This window comes from Asparagus officinalis, chromosome 10 (assembly GCF_001876935.1).
Source record: "Asparagus officinalis chromosome 10, Aspof.V1, whole genome shotgun sequence".
Taxonomy (NCBI): domain Eukaryota; kingdom Viridiplantae; phylum Streptophyta; class Magnoliopsida; order Asparagales; family Asparagaceae; genus Asparagus; species Asparagus officinalis.
The window spans coordinates 67,341,264-67,354,427 of record NC_033803.1 but is presented as its reverse complement, the minus strand read 5'-3'; positions in this window follow the sequence as shown (position 1 = coordinate 67,354,427).

Sequence of the window (13,164 nt, the reverse complement as noted above, 5' to 3'; positions counted from 1 at the left end):
CATGCTACATCATAGATGCAGACACGTCCTACAATCTTTTGCTAGGACGACCATGGATACATACAAACCGTATTGTCCCGTCTACCCTACATCAGGTCATGAAATATGCTAATGATGAGGGAGAAGTTCGAACCCTGATTGCGGAAAAATATCCGGTAACGAAGCTGACATCGAACCAGATCCTGATGAAGATTGTCCTTGGGAGTTAAACTTTGATGTAATGGGTCAGGGTGAGAGTAATAATGATGTACCGAGTGAGGGCGAGTGGTGCGTTCATGAAAATTTCATTTTAGCGTACTTGTCTGATGTCTCTCCTAAAAATGAACAAATAGAGAATGATTCTAGTGCAGGTACCAACCCATGGCACATACTGTGCACAGAGGCGTCGCTCACCTTACCAATTCACAGAAGCCGATCCAGTTCGGCAGAGTCAAACCCGAACAACTTAAGCGAGGAAGTTCAGAGGAAGATGACGGAGTTCCCCAATTCCATTACCATGAACCCAACTCTATATACTTAATGAAATGAATGGGGTATAATTTTAATGAGAAACAGGGCTTAAACTTTGGGAAAGGAAGACGAACCCCGATCCGGATGTCTCTCACTCCTGAAGGAAAACCTCCGGACTATTATCAAAAAACCGGGAGAGGCGTGGGTTACGTTACGCCTCCCCCCACCTCGGAAAATAAAATCAGTAATTACCTGCATCACGATCATTCATCTAGAATATCTTCATATGAGTCCGACGTCAGTGTTGGACCTTTCTTTAAAAGCCTGACTGTGAACATGGTTTCAACCAGTCATCCAGATGAAGACGCAGGGGGTGACGAGTAGTTAATGGAATCGACCGACGATCCTTGGATCAAGCGTCTCAATATCTTGTGGGATATGCATTTCGAACAACGCGAGCCGCCCACTGAAGATAAAGTGATCCAGGTCAACATGGGAGATGAACATGATCCTAAGCCCATCTTTATAGCCGAAGACTTATCATCATCCGAAAAAGAAGACCTTATATCTCTCATCCGAGAATATATAGATGTCTTCGCTTGGAACTATGAAGATATGCCGGGTCTTGACCCGAAGGTTGCCATGCACCGTCTCAACATCGATCCGGATGTAAAACCCGTTAAATAGCAACAACGCAGGTTTCGTCCAGAGATCATGGAATCAATTGAGTCAGAAGTTAGAAAGCTTATAGACTCAGGTTTTGTTAGGGAAGAACAACACCCGGACTGGGTAGCCAACATTGTTCCAGTTCCCAAAAAGAACGGTAAGGTCCGGATATGCATCGACTTCCGTGATCTCAATGGCGCTTGTCCGAAAGACGAATTCCCGCTTCCTATCACGGATGTTAGGATTGGCAATACTTGCGGATATGAAAGGATGTCTTTCATGGATGGATTCTCCGGGTACAATCAGATCAAGATGCACCCAGATGACGAGAAACACACTGCTTTTAGAACACCACTGGGGGTATATTGCTACACAGTGATGCCATTCGGCCTGAAAAACGCAGGTGCAACTTATCAACGTGCAATGAACACGATCTTTCATGAACACCTTCGAAAGAAGATCGAATGCTACGTCGATGATATAGCAGTAAAGAGCTAATGTAAAGATGGTCATCTTACAGATCAGAAGACAATATTTGAGATCATGCGAGCACATCAGCTGAAGATGAATCCGATGAAATCGTTTCTCGGAGTTTCAAGCGGAAAATTCCTAGGATTTATCGTTACCTCCAAGGGGATCTCCCTTGATCCAGAGAAAGTGCGTGCCATCCAAGACATGCCACCTTCGAAGAATCTCAAAGAGCTCAGAGGTTTACAAGGTAGACTGGCCTACATCCGAAGATTTATATCGAATCTTTCAGGGCGTTGCCAACCTTTCTCTAAGCTCATGAAGAAAGGAATATCCTTCGTCTGGGATGGAGAATGTCAAAAAGCATTCGAGGAGATTAAGAGATATCTCACTCAATCGCCAGTTCTCGTAGCCCCGATATCAGGAAAACCATTCCTGTTATATGTGAGGGACATGGACCATTCTCTTAGGGCTTTGTTAGCCCAGAACAACGATCAAGGTCAAGAGCAAGCCATCTTTAGTAAAGACTTGGGCACATATGTGGAAGTGGCACATCAATTCCCAGAAGGTAGCATAAATTTCCGGGTGCGCCATCTTCAGTAAAGAAAGCTCCTCGGTGGTGGGGACAAACTCCTCATAGGGTGTTTTTCCGAGCGACAACCCCGATACTGCCTGCATCTCATGAAGAGCAAAACCTAACTCTCCTGCAGGTGTGAAGAATGTGCAGCTGTCCGGATTGTATTTCTCCAACATGGCGAAGAAATTGTGAAAACTCTGCACGATTCCCCATCGTGTAGCTAACACGGGAACTGTGAGACCCGATTGAGCGAGCGAGTCTTTAAGCTCCTCAAGAACGAAGTCAACCATGCGGGTCCACCAACCTCCTTCTCCAGAGCAGACCCATCCAGGGGATCTGAACGTCTGGGTAGAGAATTCAACCTGAATTACAAGGAATTGGCGGATAAAAATGTTCGCTGGACGTGGCATCTCCGGAACCAGCTCCTTCTTCTCAAATAAACCAGGTCTTAACCCCTTGAGTTGTCCCCCGATTTGTGTACAAGCTCGCCGACCAAATCCAAGCGACACGTTCTCCTTCTCCTTTACTATGTCAAAGGTCAAACCCCGACGGCAGCTCACATTCAAGAAATAGGAGAGTGGGTACATCCTCTTCATGTTTGGGAGGAATAAGAAGCGATTATCAGCTCTCCGCAGCAGCTTTGAATCTTCCACGTATGTGAGATGGTCATCGACTGGTATGCGATCTCCAAATATGAAGGCTGGTTTAGGAAACTGGGCATGACTAACAGGGGTCTCCAAGTCTAAGTCAGTGATCAAAATCCTGAGAGTAGAGCGTTGAGGGAATTTGATCATTTCCGCTCTTTCCGAATCAGGAAAAGTACACAATGGAATCCTGTTCTGAAGACTGAATAATTCATTCGGGTCAGGTCCACCAATATATCCGAAATGGTGCTCTTGTGAAAGTGGCACGTTTGGGAAAAGCACTGCACAATCGAAAACAGAAGTTAGCAGCTAGAAGCGAGTTATCGACATAAAGACAGAGTCTGAAACACAAAGGGGTAAAGCCTTGTGTCAAAATCTCCAACGCGAAGGTCGAGCCTCGCGTCAGAAGTCTCAAACGCGAGGGTCGAACCTCGTGTTGAACAAGTTGAACGCGAGGGTCGAAGACCCATAGGGTATCCCAACCCCGCGTTATCATGGAACTAAAACGAGTCATCTTCCTCGTTATCAAGAACCCATCTAGGGTTTTCAAAGAACTTGCCAAGGCAAGTTATTTCGGTCAGCACTCACCACGACAAGGAGACCCTACGGCGGCGATGGTCGACGGCAAGGTTCCCGCATGGACAAGAACACCGCCGGCGTTCTCAGCCGACGGCATGTCGGAAATCACTTCAGCGACCTTCTTGGAGTTCGAACCCGTCCTCCGAGGCGCCATTGATGCAGTCGATCGGAGGAAACTCCTTTGAACGAGGGAGACGAAGCTCGTCGGAGATCTCGCCGTAATCAAACGAGAGTTCTCATTCTTGGAAATAGCCGAAAGTTTTGAAAGTCAAGTGACTTTTGACGTGACCAGTTAATCAAAACCTCTGTATCTCATCAGCAGAATCTAAATTCTCATCGGGCTAATATTGCACCCCAGAATCCACTTATCAATTCTCATTAATAGAATGATAAGTCTCTAACTCATTGTCAATTTATTAGCTCTCCTCAGCAGAGCAATAAATAACCTGTTTTCAGCGGGTTAACAAAATTCCCTAAAATCTTGTTCAAATCACAAGTATCACAATTCATCGCTCCGATGATAAAACACTTAGCAGTTCTCCCCAGTGAGACGCTATAATATTCTTTCCCCATACTTGTCACGTTAAAATTACACCTCTGATAAAATCAACTTATCGATTCTCATCAATAGAACGATAAGTCCTCAAAATTGCCCAGATCGCAATATTTCTCCTGTCACGTTAAAATCACACCTCTGACAAAATCAATTTATCGATTCTCGTCAATAGAACGATAAGTCCTCAGAATTGCCCAGATCACAATAATCCCCCTGCCAAGTTAAAACTATACCGCTGACACTTATAGATTTCTTTTAGTGTTCAAAGCAGAAATAACACAGGAAGAATTCTACTAGTCAACCCCATTACTGAAAAATAATAAAATTTTCATCCTTAGCAGTTGGAAACTTTCTAGAGTTATCTTAAACGATAATAATAAGAGTTTTCTGTACCAGAACCATTGTGGAGATTTATTCTAAGTCAGGAATACATCTCAGGCATTTCTTGTAACTTGTATCTAAAATCAAAACATGATAAATGCAAGAAACAATGAGAAACCAATATCACTTTTTATTCAGAAACCAAAAAGAAGTGATACAAAGCTGTTCTTAAGCAAAAGATTAGTACAAGGTCAAGTCAAAAGAAGCAAGTTGAGCTTTGGCATCAGAGAGCTTCTCTTCATGACTGGCCCGTACAACGGCTTCAACCTTCCTCCGCAGCTCATCCTCGGTGGGTGCTACTTCAGCGGCGGCCTCCCTCTTTACTCTTTCAAGAGCCTGAGCTTCCGTACGGTAATTCAAAAGAGTGTCTGCATTTTTGGCCCCAAGTATATTAACGACGGCTTCTTCGCGAGAAAGCTGGGCCTTCAATCTCAGCACCTCCGCCTCAGCCTCGACAAGTTTTGTGCGAATGAGGTCCAGAGAAGCAGTAGAGAGCTCCAGTTCTTTTTGTCTCAGATCACTCTGTTCTCGCAAGTGCGCGATGTGAAGCTCTTTTTCAGCCAGGCCTCGCTCAATTGCCTCACGGCGAGTCACTTCCTCAACCTGGAAGTCAGCAAAAGTAGACACGATCTGTGTCTGCATGTCTTCGTGGCTGAGTGCTTCCAAATGTTTGAGCTGGGCTTCCAAGTGGGAAATAGCTTCCGAACAACATTCAAAGTAATGGGCATTGCCCACACTCTTGACCCCATTTAAGCCTGCTTCTAAGAGATACTTAAGAGAATCAAAGCGGCCTCGACCAGCTGTGACAACCTCAATTACCTTCCTCACGAGACTGTTCAAGTAGCTCAAGGAAATATGGAGGAAGTCAGGAGCGTCCGTTGGACTGGAAAAAGCAATGGAGGATGACTCGATAATCCCGGAAGTTGAAGTGCCAAAATATGGATTAACAAGCGATTTGGGTGTAGAAGTCGCGGAAGCAACTGAAACATTCAATTGCGAAGGGCTTGAAGTCAAAGCCATCATTGCTCTCGCCGGAGACGCGCTTGGTCCAGTCTCCGGGGGCGCAAGCGAGATCTTCATCAATACTGAAGATGAAGCAGCTACGGTGGATGAGGCAGGTAGGGCCTGCTCCTGCATAGGAGCTGACACCTGCACAAGTTGCTGTTCCGGAGGAAGAGTTGCGGCAGTAGTTTCAGGCAACGCTACAGGTTCTTGCCCCGAAACAGTAGCAGCAGTGGTCCCTGGAGTAGGTGAACATGCACGAAAAAATGGTCGGAACGCGGAGAAAGCATGTGGAAGAAGTCGAAACAAACCAAGCTTACCGGTAAGATAGAAAGGAGTATAACCATATGCTTTATCGGATGGGACCTTGGGAGCGTCATCATCAAAAGTGGTGACGTCATCTATGGAATCATGCTCTTCGTCATCTTCACCACCACCTGACATGTTGCCAACGTCAGCATCCTCATCGTCTCTATCTCCGTCAGCTACATCACCAGTTGGGGAGTCGTCATAATCAACTCGCTCCTCATCATCCTGAGCCGCTGAAGGTTCCGGAAGATCTGTTGTTTATTCATGAGTCCCGTTGTAGGACTAGGAATTGAATCATGAGTCTGTGACATTAAGGCTGAAGGAGAAGGGAATGGATTCTCTTCAAGACCCCCTGGTTCTAATGCAGGAGACTTGGGAAGGTCCATCACCGGAGCAGACTCTGCATCTGCAGCCATTAGTTCATCCTCTTCTCCCTCAGGAGGATGGTAAGAAGAAGCTTCGCTCGATAAAGCTGGGCCATTAGAACGAAGTCCAGCTCTATGTGGCAGGCCTGCAACAGACGATTCCTGTTGTTCTTCATTTACAGCAGCTTTGATGGCCTCAGCCATCAACTTAGATTTTTGTTAGCCTTTGGGGGGAGAATCCACCAGCAGTTTCCGACGGATCTGCTTGTCATACTTGTCGGCTTCATCTACAGAAAGTTTTCTTTTCCCCGCTGCTCTCGTTGTAGGAGGATCAACCACTCGTTGCTCTTCCCCTGGAGCAGGATTAGCTATATGTTCCTCTTCCTGCCCAGCAGGTTGATTCTCAATGGATAGGAACTCGTCGATCCCTCTCAAGCGGGAGGTTTTAGACCCCTTCCTTAAATTATACATATACCTAATGTCTTTCAGGCAAGATGTATTCAAGTTGTAATTGGGAGTCTGAGAAGCGGCGTTATACCAATTACAGAAGCTTATAGAGGTATAGGAGTTAGCAGTTTTGTGGGGAAGCTTGAAGACGGCCTTGGTACAACCTGCTACAAAATAATACCAGGCACTGGCTCCTTCATATAAGTTGGCTATAACTGAGAGTTGAGGATGAGGGTTCCCGACATACAACTGATCATACCCAAATTGGCGAGCGAACCTATAGGGTTGGTAAGGCTCGATGAAACAGTGGACGCCCTGTCGGAAGATCAGGTAGCCTGGCCTGATGGAAAGAAGCCAATGGAAAACACCCCCGCTCAGCTGAGTGAATCCATTAGGACCTGCCGTATCCTGATATTCTGCTCCATAGATGCCGCCCTCAAAATCAGGGAAACAGTGGTAGATGTGGAAATGGGTGTCTCGCGCTAAGATTTGGCGAATTTTAACCATGTACCCCCCTTCCCACTTCGCAGACTCTAGTCGCTGTACAAATGGGATGAATGAGTCTCCCGGGGGAGAGGCTGCACTCATCAAAGGAGGACAGTGAAGCACCTACCAAGCCATCAAATAGGTATATGGTATTGGCACCCTAGGATTAGGAGTTTTGAAAGTCTTGTGACCCTCAGACTCCACCTCTGTAACACCAACGAAGTCAGAGGCCAACTCCCGCAGTCCATACTGCAAACAACCCACCATAGCACTGAGGAGGCTCACAGGTCTCCCATGTGCCAAAAGGACAGCTGGGTAGACCACCTCAATAGCAAGGGCATCAACTGGCCTGGTAGGAACGACGCAACGCTTGAGCCACAACATCAAGAATCCAGCCAGCAACGCCGCGTCGAAAATTAGAATCAGAGCTTGATAATGGAAACTTCAAACTCCGTATGAGCCGGGAAAACATCTTCCTTGGCCTCATTGGTGTAGTGGGAGGTAGCGTCGTCAATTCGAGCCTGAACTTCCTCCAAAGTACTGACAGGCAATTAGGTCACAGAGCCTCCCTTAGTGGTCAAGTTCTGGAATAAATATTCCACCCAAGACACTTGTTTAATACCGCTTCCTCGGACCCCCGTCAGCTACATGCAGATATGGAAGTGACACATGACTTCCCAAAGAGTTGCATAAATTTCGGGGCTGGCCTTCTTTAAAATTTTAAGTTCCGCTGATCCCGGAACAAATTCTTCATACGAAAAGTCCCCAAGAATAAGACCCGAGACTTCGTGCATCTCGTGAAGAGCGAAGCCTAACTCCCCCACAGGGGTGAAGAAAGTGCAAGTCTTAGGACTATACTTCTCCAGTATGGAAAAGAAGTGAAAGTGGCTCTGGATAATCCCGAACTGAGTAGCCCGTACAGGAACCTGCAATCCAGCGCGAGCAAGAGGGACTTCCAACTCTTTTAAGACAAACTTGGTCATCTGGGTCCACCATCCCATCACCGGAGAATGGACCCAGCCAGGAGTTCTGAATCCTTGCGCTGGGAATTCTCCTTTCTTTTCAACAAACCTCTTGACGAAGGTATTTGCCGGACTTGACACTTCGCCGAGTGGATATTCCTTGGCAAATAGACCCGGCCGTAGGGCTGTCACCTGTCGGTTATAACCAACTGTGCGGACCCCATGAAAAGTCAGAGTTCCAAGGGCGACCCTATCCTGATCCTTAACCAGGGGCCAATCCATACGCCTTGGGACAGAAGCACACTGGAAATAAGATATGGGGAACATCCTCTCCATATTGGGCAAGAAAAGGTTGCGGTCCCCAACTTTCCGCAGCCACTTATAGTCCCCATCGTAAGCAGTGCTTGCTTCGAAGTCAACGAAGTCCCCGAAGAGGTATCCAGGTTTGACTATTGGCTTACGGCTTGGGCTTTCAAGTCGAGCGTCCGTAACCAATGTCCTAAGAGTGTCAGAAGAAGCTTGGGTAATTAATTCTATGCGACTCTTCTCCCTAATTCGGAAAACTAGGAGTTCTTGGCACGAGCTGAAGGTCATGTTCATGTCCGCACCACCTTCATGTCCAAAATGGTGGCGAAAAGGAAGAGGTTCATTGGTATGGCGCACTGCAAAAGGACGAAAAAAGTTAGACAACTCCAAATCAAAGCTCAGACGCGAAGGTCGACTCCCACGTCAAACAAGCTCAGACGCGAAGGTCGACTCCCGCGTCAAACAAGATCAGACGCGAAGGTCGACTCTCGCGTCAAACAAGCTCAGACGCGAAGGTCGACTCCCGCGTCAAACAAGATCAGACGCGAAGGTCGAACCCCGCGTCTGACAAGATCAGACGCACAGGTCGAACCCCACGTCAGATAAGCTCGAACGCGAAGGTCGAACCCCACGTCAAATAAGCTCAGACGCGAAGGTCGACTCCAGCGTCAAAAATCTCAGACGCGAAGGTCGAACCTCGCATCAGAAAATTCAGACGCGCAGGTCGACCCTCACGTCAAAAATCTGAGACGCGGAGGTCGAACCCCTCGTCAAAAATACCAAACGACAGAGTCCAGCCCCGCGTTATTAAAACGAGTTGCCTCGTTGATCCAAAGATCAGAACTCGCCGAAGCAAGTTTAATGACCACGGAGGTCGTACTCACCGCCAATCAAAGGGAGCTGGGGCGGCACATTTTCCTGAGCAGCAGCGCTCCGTAGCGGCTCAGACTTGGAAGCGACGTCGGGCTTGGAAGATTTCTTGGGGGCCATGAGATCTGGTCGGAGGAGATGAATAGTTTTCGCCGGAGAAAACGAAATTTTTTTTTTCGTTAAAGCTTCAAGAAGAGTCGAATGACTCTTGATTTGACCTCTGGCGGTCTATTTATAGACAGCTATGAGCTGTCGAATCGTAACGGACGGGATTCGAGGCCAGAATCCCGCCCAAACTCGACCTTCGCGTTTGAGTTGGTTGAGCTTCCAAACGCGATGCTCACCTTCGCGTTCAAATTTCCCAACGCTGGGCTCACCCACGCGTTCCAATCCTTAAAGGCAGAAATTATCTCTGTGTTTGGACCGCTATGATAGCAACTTCTTGGCTACCGAGGCTACGACACGGCCTCAGATAAGTAAAAGAAGAGCTAACAACAATCATCAAGGCGATCAAAGCCGGGAAGAAGCAGACGACTCCACTGGGGAGTCTATTGGAAAAGTACAGATAGATTACAATTAACAACATTGAAGTCATCTGGCTCGATCAGACGGAGTGAGCAATCGATCTACTAAATTTTGGGATCCAAAGTATTCCGAAAATTCGTCCCAGTCAACCGCGAACTTTTGAAAACTTTGGAGGGGGTTCTGTAGGCTGTCTAAAAATCACAATGGATAGCTAATCCCTATCAAGCTCCTACGATGGAAGTCACAATCAGATGGCTGTCTAATCACTGTATTCGCAATCCTACAATCGCTTCTGAGATGATTGATCTTGATGGTTACGATAACAACTTGACTAATATTATATTAGCAACTGTTAGAGATGTTGATGAACAGTGCAATGGTTTCAGAAATAAAAGGTTGGACCTAGTTGGTGAGTTGCTTGGTAGAGAGTTGTGGGCAAATATTCATCTTCAAAACACTATGGATGTTGATTCCCATCAAGATCCCATAACGAAAGCTACAATCAAATAGCTTTCGGGTCGACAATCGAAAGCGGCAAATAGAGGACTTTTCACATAGATCGAGAAGAGTTACAATTCAACGACACTTCCGACAACTGATAAAAACTCTATTCAGCAGTCTTCACATTCTACAGTGAAAGTTAATATGACGACTTTTATACCCCACAACAGCTAAAGCTAGGATTACTGAACAACGGTCCTCGCAACGCCTCACAGAAGAAGTTGCAAGTCAAAAAGCTCCTTCTGAAACGCGGATGTCATCCCCACGTTACAATTCTGGAAATGCAGGTGACCCCCGCGTCTCCAAGCTATAAGCTAAACGTGAGCGACCCTCGCGTTCGTAGGGGTCCAGCCAACACCGACCCCCGCGTTTCTAAGCTACCCTCGCGTTCGTAGGGGTCCAACCAACACTGTCCCCCGCGTCTCCAAGCTATAAGCTAAACGTGAGCGACCCTCGCGTTCGTAGGGGTCCAGCCAACACCGACCCCCGCGTTTCTAAGCTATAACAAACCAAAACGCGAGCGACCCTCGCGTTCATCAATGTTCAGCCAACACCCAACTTCGCGTCTCAATTCTAAGAGGCGAAGTTGGGTTCTGAACGTCAGATTGGGCGTTTTGACTTGTTCAAACACAAGCCGAACGGCCTCAAAACCGTTATCCCATGTTCTGAGGGATTTTCGCCCACTTAGGAGCGGATTTAGAGGGCAGTTACAACCTCTTATCCCTCTATAAAAACTCAACAAACTCAACTGAGTTAAAGGTTCGATTTTCTTGGCTCAGATCGACCACAGGAGGTTGGCTTTCGTTAGAACAGGGAGGCGGCGGGTTAGATTTTTGGCATCTGAACCGTACAGGTTGGATTCAGAGGATCAAAACCACTCGATTCGGTGATTCAACAGCAGCAGCATTAAAATCCCTGGAGATAGGATTTTTGAATCATGTTCAGAAGATCAAATCTGAAAAGATTCTTCAACAACAGAATATCAGCTTGGTCATTAACCGAATTATCGGTTCTAACAACTCTATTAACAGAGTTCTAACTCGTTCAGAGTTCTTAAACTCGTTGAAGAGTTACTTATAAAACTTTTCACAGAAGTTCATCATTCCCACGAGATAGAAGACGGTCGGATCGTCAACGGAGAGCAAATTCGACTCGAGCAATCGAAGGAGGCATTACATCGCTACTGAGAAGAACCTAGTTTTAAACAAAGGAGAGAATCAAATTTGTTCTCTTCTCTTTTGTAATCAAGTTGTAATCGGAATCAAAGGAATACAAATCAATTTTCTTTGTTCTTTTCATTGCAATTTTTCCTACATACAAAAGATGGCGACTCTGCTGGGGAGTCTATTGGAAAAGTACAGATAGATTACAATTAACAACATTGAAGTCATCTGGCTCGATCAGTACAGATAGATTACAATTAACAACATTGAAGTCATCTGGCTCGATCAGACGGAGTGAGCAATCGATCTAATAAATTTTGGGATCCAAAGTATTCCGAAAATTCGTCTCAGTCAACCGTGAACTTTCGAAAACTTTGGAGGGGGTTCTGTAGGCTGTCTAAAAATCACAATGGATAGCTGATCCCTATCAAGCTCCTACAATGGAAGTCACAATCAGATGGCTGTATAATCACTGTATTCGCAATCCTACAATCGCTTCTAAGATGATTGATCTTGATGGTTGCGACAACAACATGACTAATATTATATTAGCAACTGTTAGAGATGTTGATGAACAGTGCAATGGTTTCAGAAATAAAAGGTTGGACCTAGTTGGTGAGTTGCTTGGTAGAGAGTTGTGGGCAAATATTCATCTTCAAAACACTATGGATGTTGATCGGGTCGACAATCGAAAGCGGTAAATAGAGGACTTTTCACATAGATCAAGAAGAGTTACAATTCAACGACACTTCCGACAACTGATGAAAACTCTATTCAGCAGTCTTCACATTCTACAGTGAAAGTTACAATATGACGACTTTCACACCCCACAACAGCTAAAGCTAGGATTACTGAACAACGGTCTTCGCAACGCCTCACAGAAGAAGTTACAAGTCAGAAAGCTCCTTCTGAAACATAGATGTCATCCCCGCGTTACAATTCTGGAAATGCAGGCGACCCCCGCATTTTCAAGCCACCCTCGCGTTCGTAGGGGTCCAACCAACACTGACCCCCGCGTCTCCAAGCTACAAGCTAAACGTGAGCGACCCTCGCGTTCGTAGGGGTCCAGCCAACACCGACCCCCGCGTTTCTAAGCTATAACAAACCAAAACGCGAGCGACCCTCGCGTTCAATGATATTCAGCCAACACCCAACCTCGCGTCTCAATTCTAAGAGGCGAAGTTGGGTTCTGAACGTCAGATTGGGCGTTTTGACTTGTTCAAACACAAGCCGAACGGCCTCAAAACCGTTATCCCATGTTCTGAGGGATTTTCGCCCACTTAGGAGCGGATTTAGATGGCAGTTACAACCTCTTATCCCCCTATAAAAACTCAACAAACTCAACTGAGTTAAATGTTCGATTTTCTTGGCTCAGATCGACCACAGGAGGCTGGCTTTCGTTAGAACAGGGAGGCGACGGGTTAGATTTTTGGCATCTGAACCGTACAGGTTGGATTCGGAGGATCAAAACCACTCGATTCGGTGATTCAACAGCAGCAGCATTAAAATCCCTGGAGATAGGATTTTTGAATCAAGTTCAGAAGATCAAATCTGAAAAGATTCTTCAACAACAGAATATCAGCTTGGTCATTAATCGAATTATCGGTTCTAACAACTCTATTAACAGAGTTCTAACTCGTTCAGAGTTCTTAAACTCGTTGAAGAGTTACTTATAAAACTTTTCACAGAAGTTCATCGTTCCCACGAGATAGAAGACGGTCGGATCGTCAACGGAGAGCAAATTCGACGCGAGCAATCGAAGAAGGCATTCCATCGCTACTGAGAAGAACCCAGTTTTAAACAAAGGAGAGAATCAAATTCGTTCTCTTCTCTTTTGTAATCAAGTTGTAATCGGAATCAAAGGAATACAAATCAATTTTCTTTGTTCTTTTCATTGCAATTTTTCC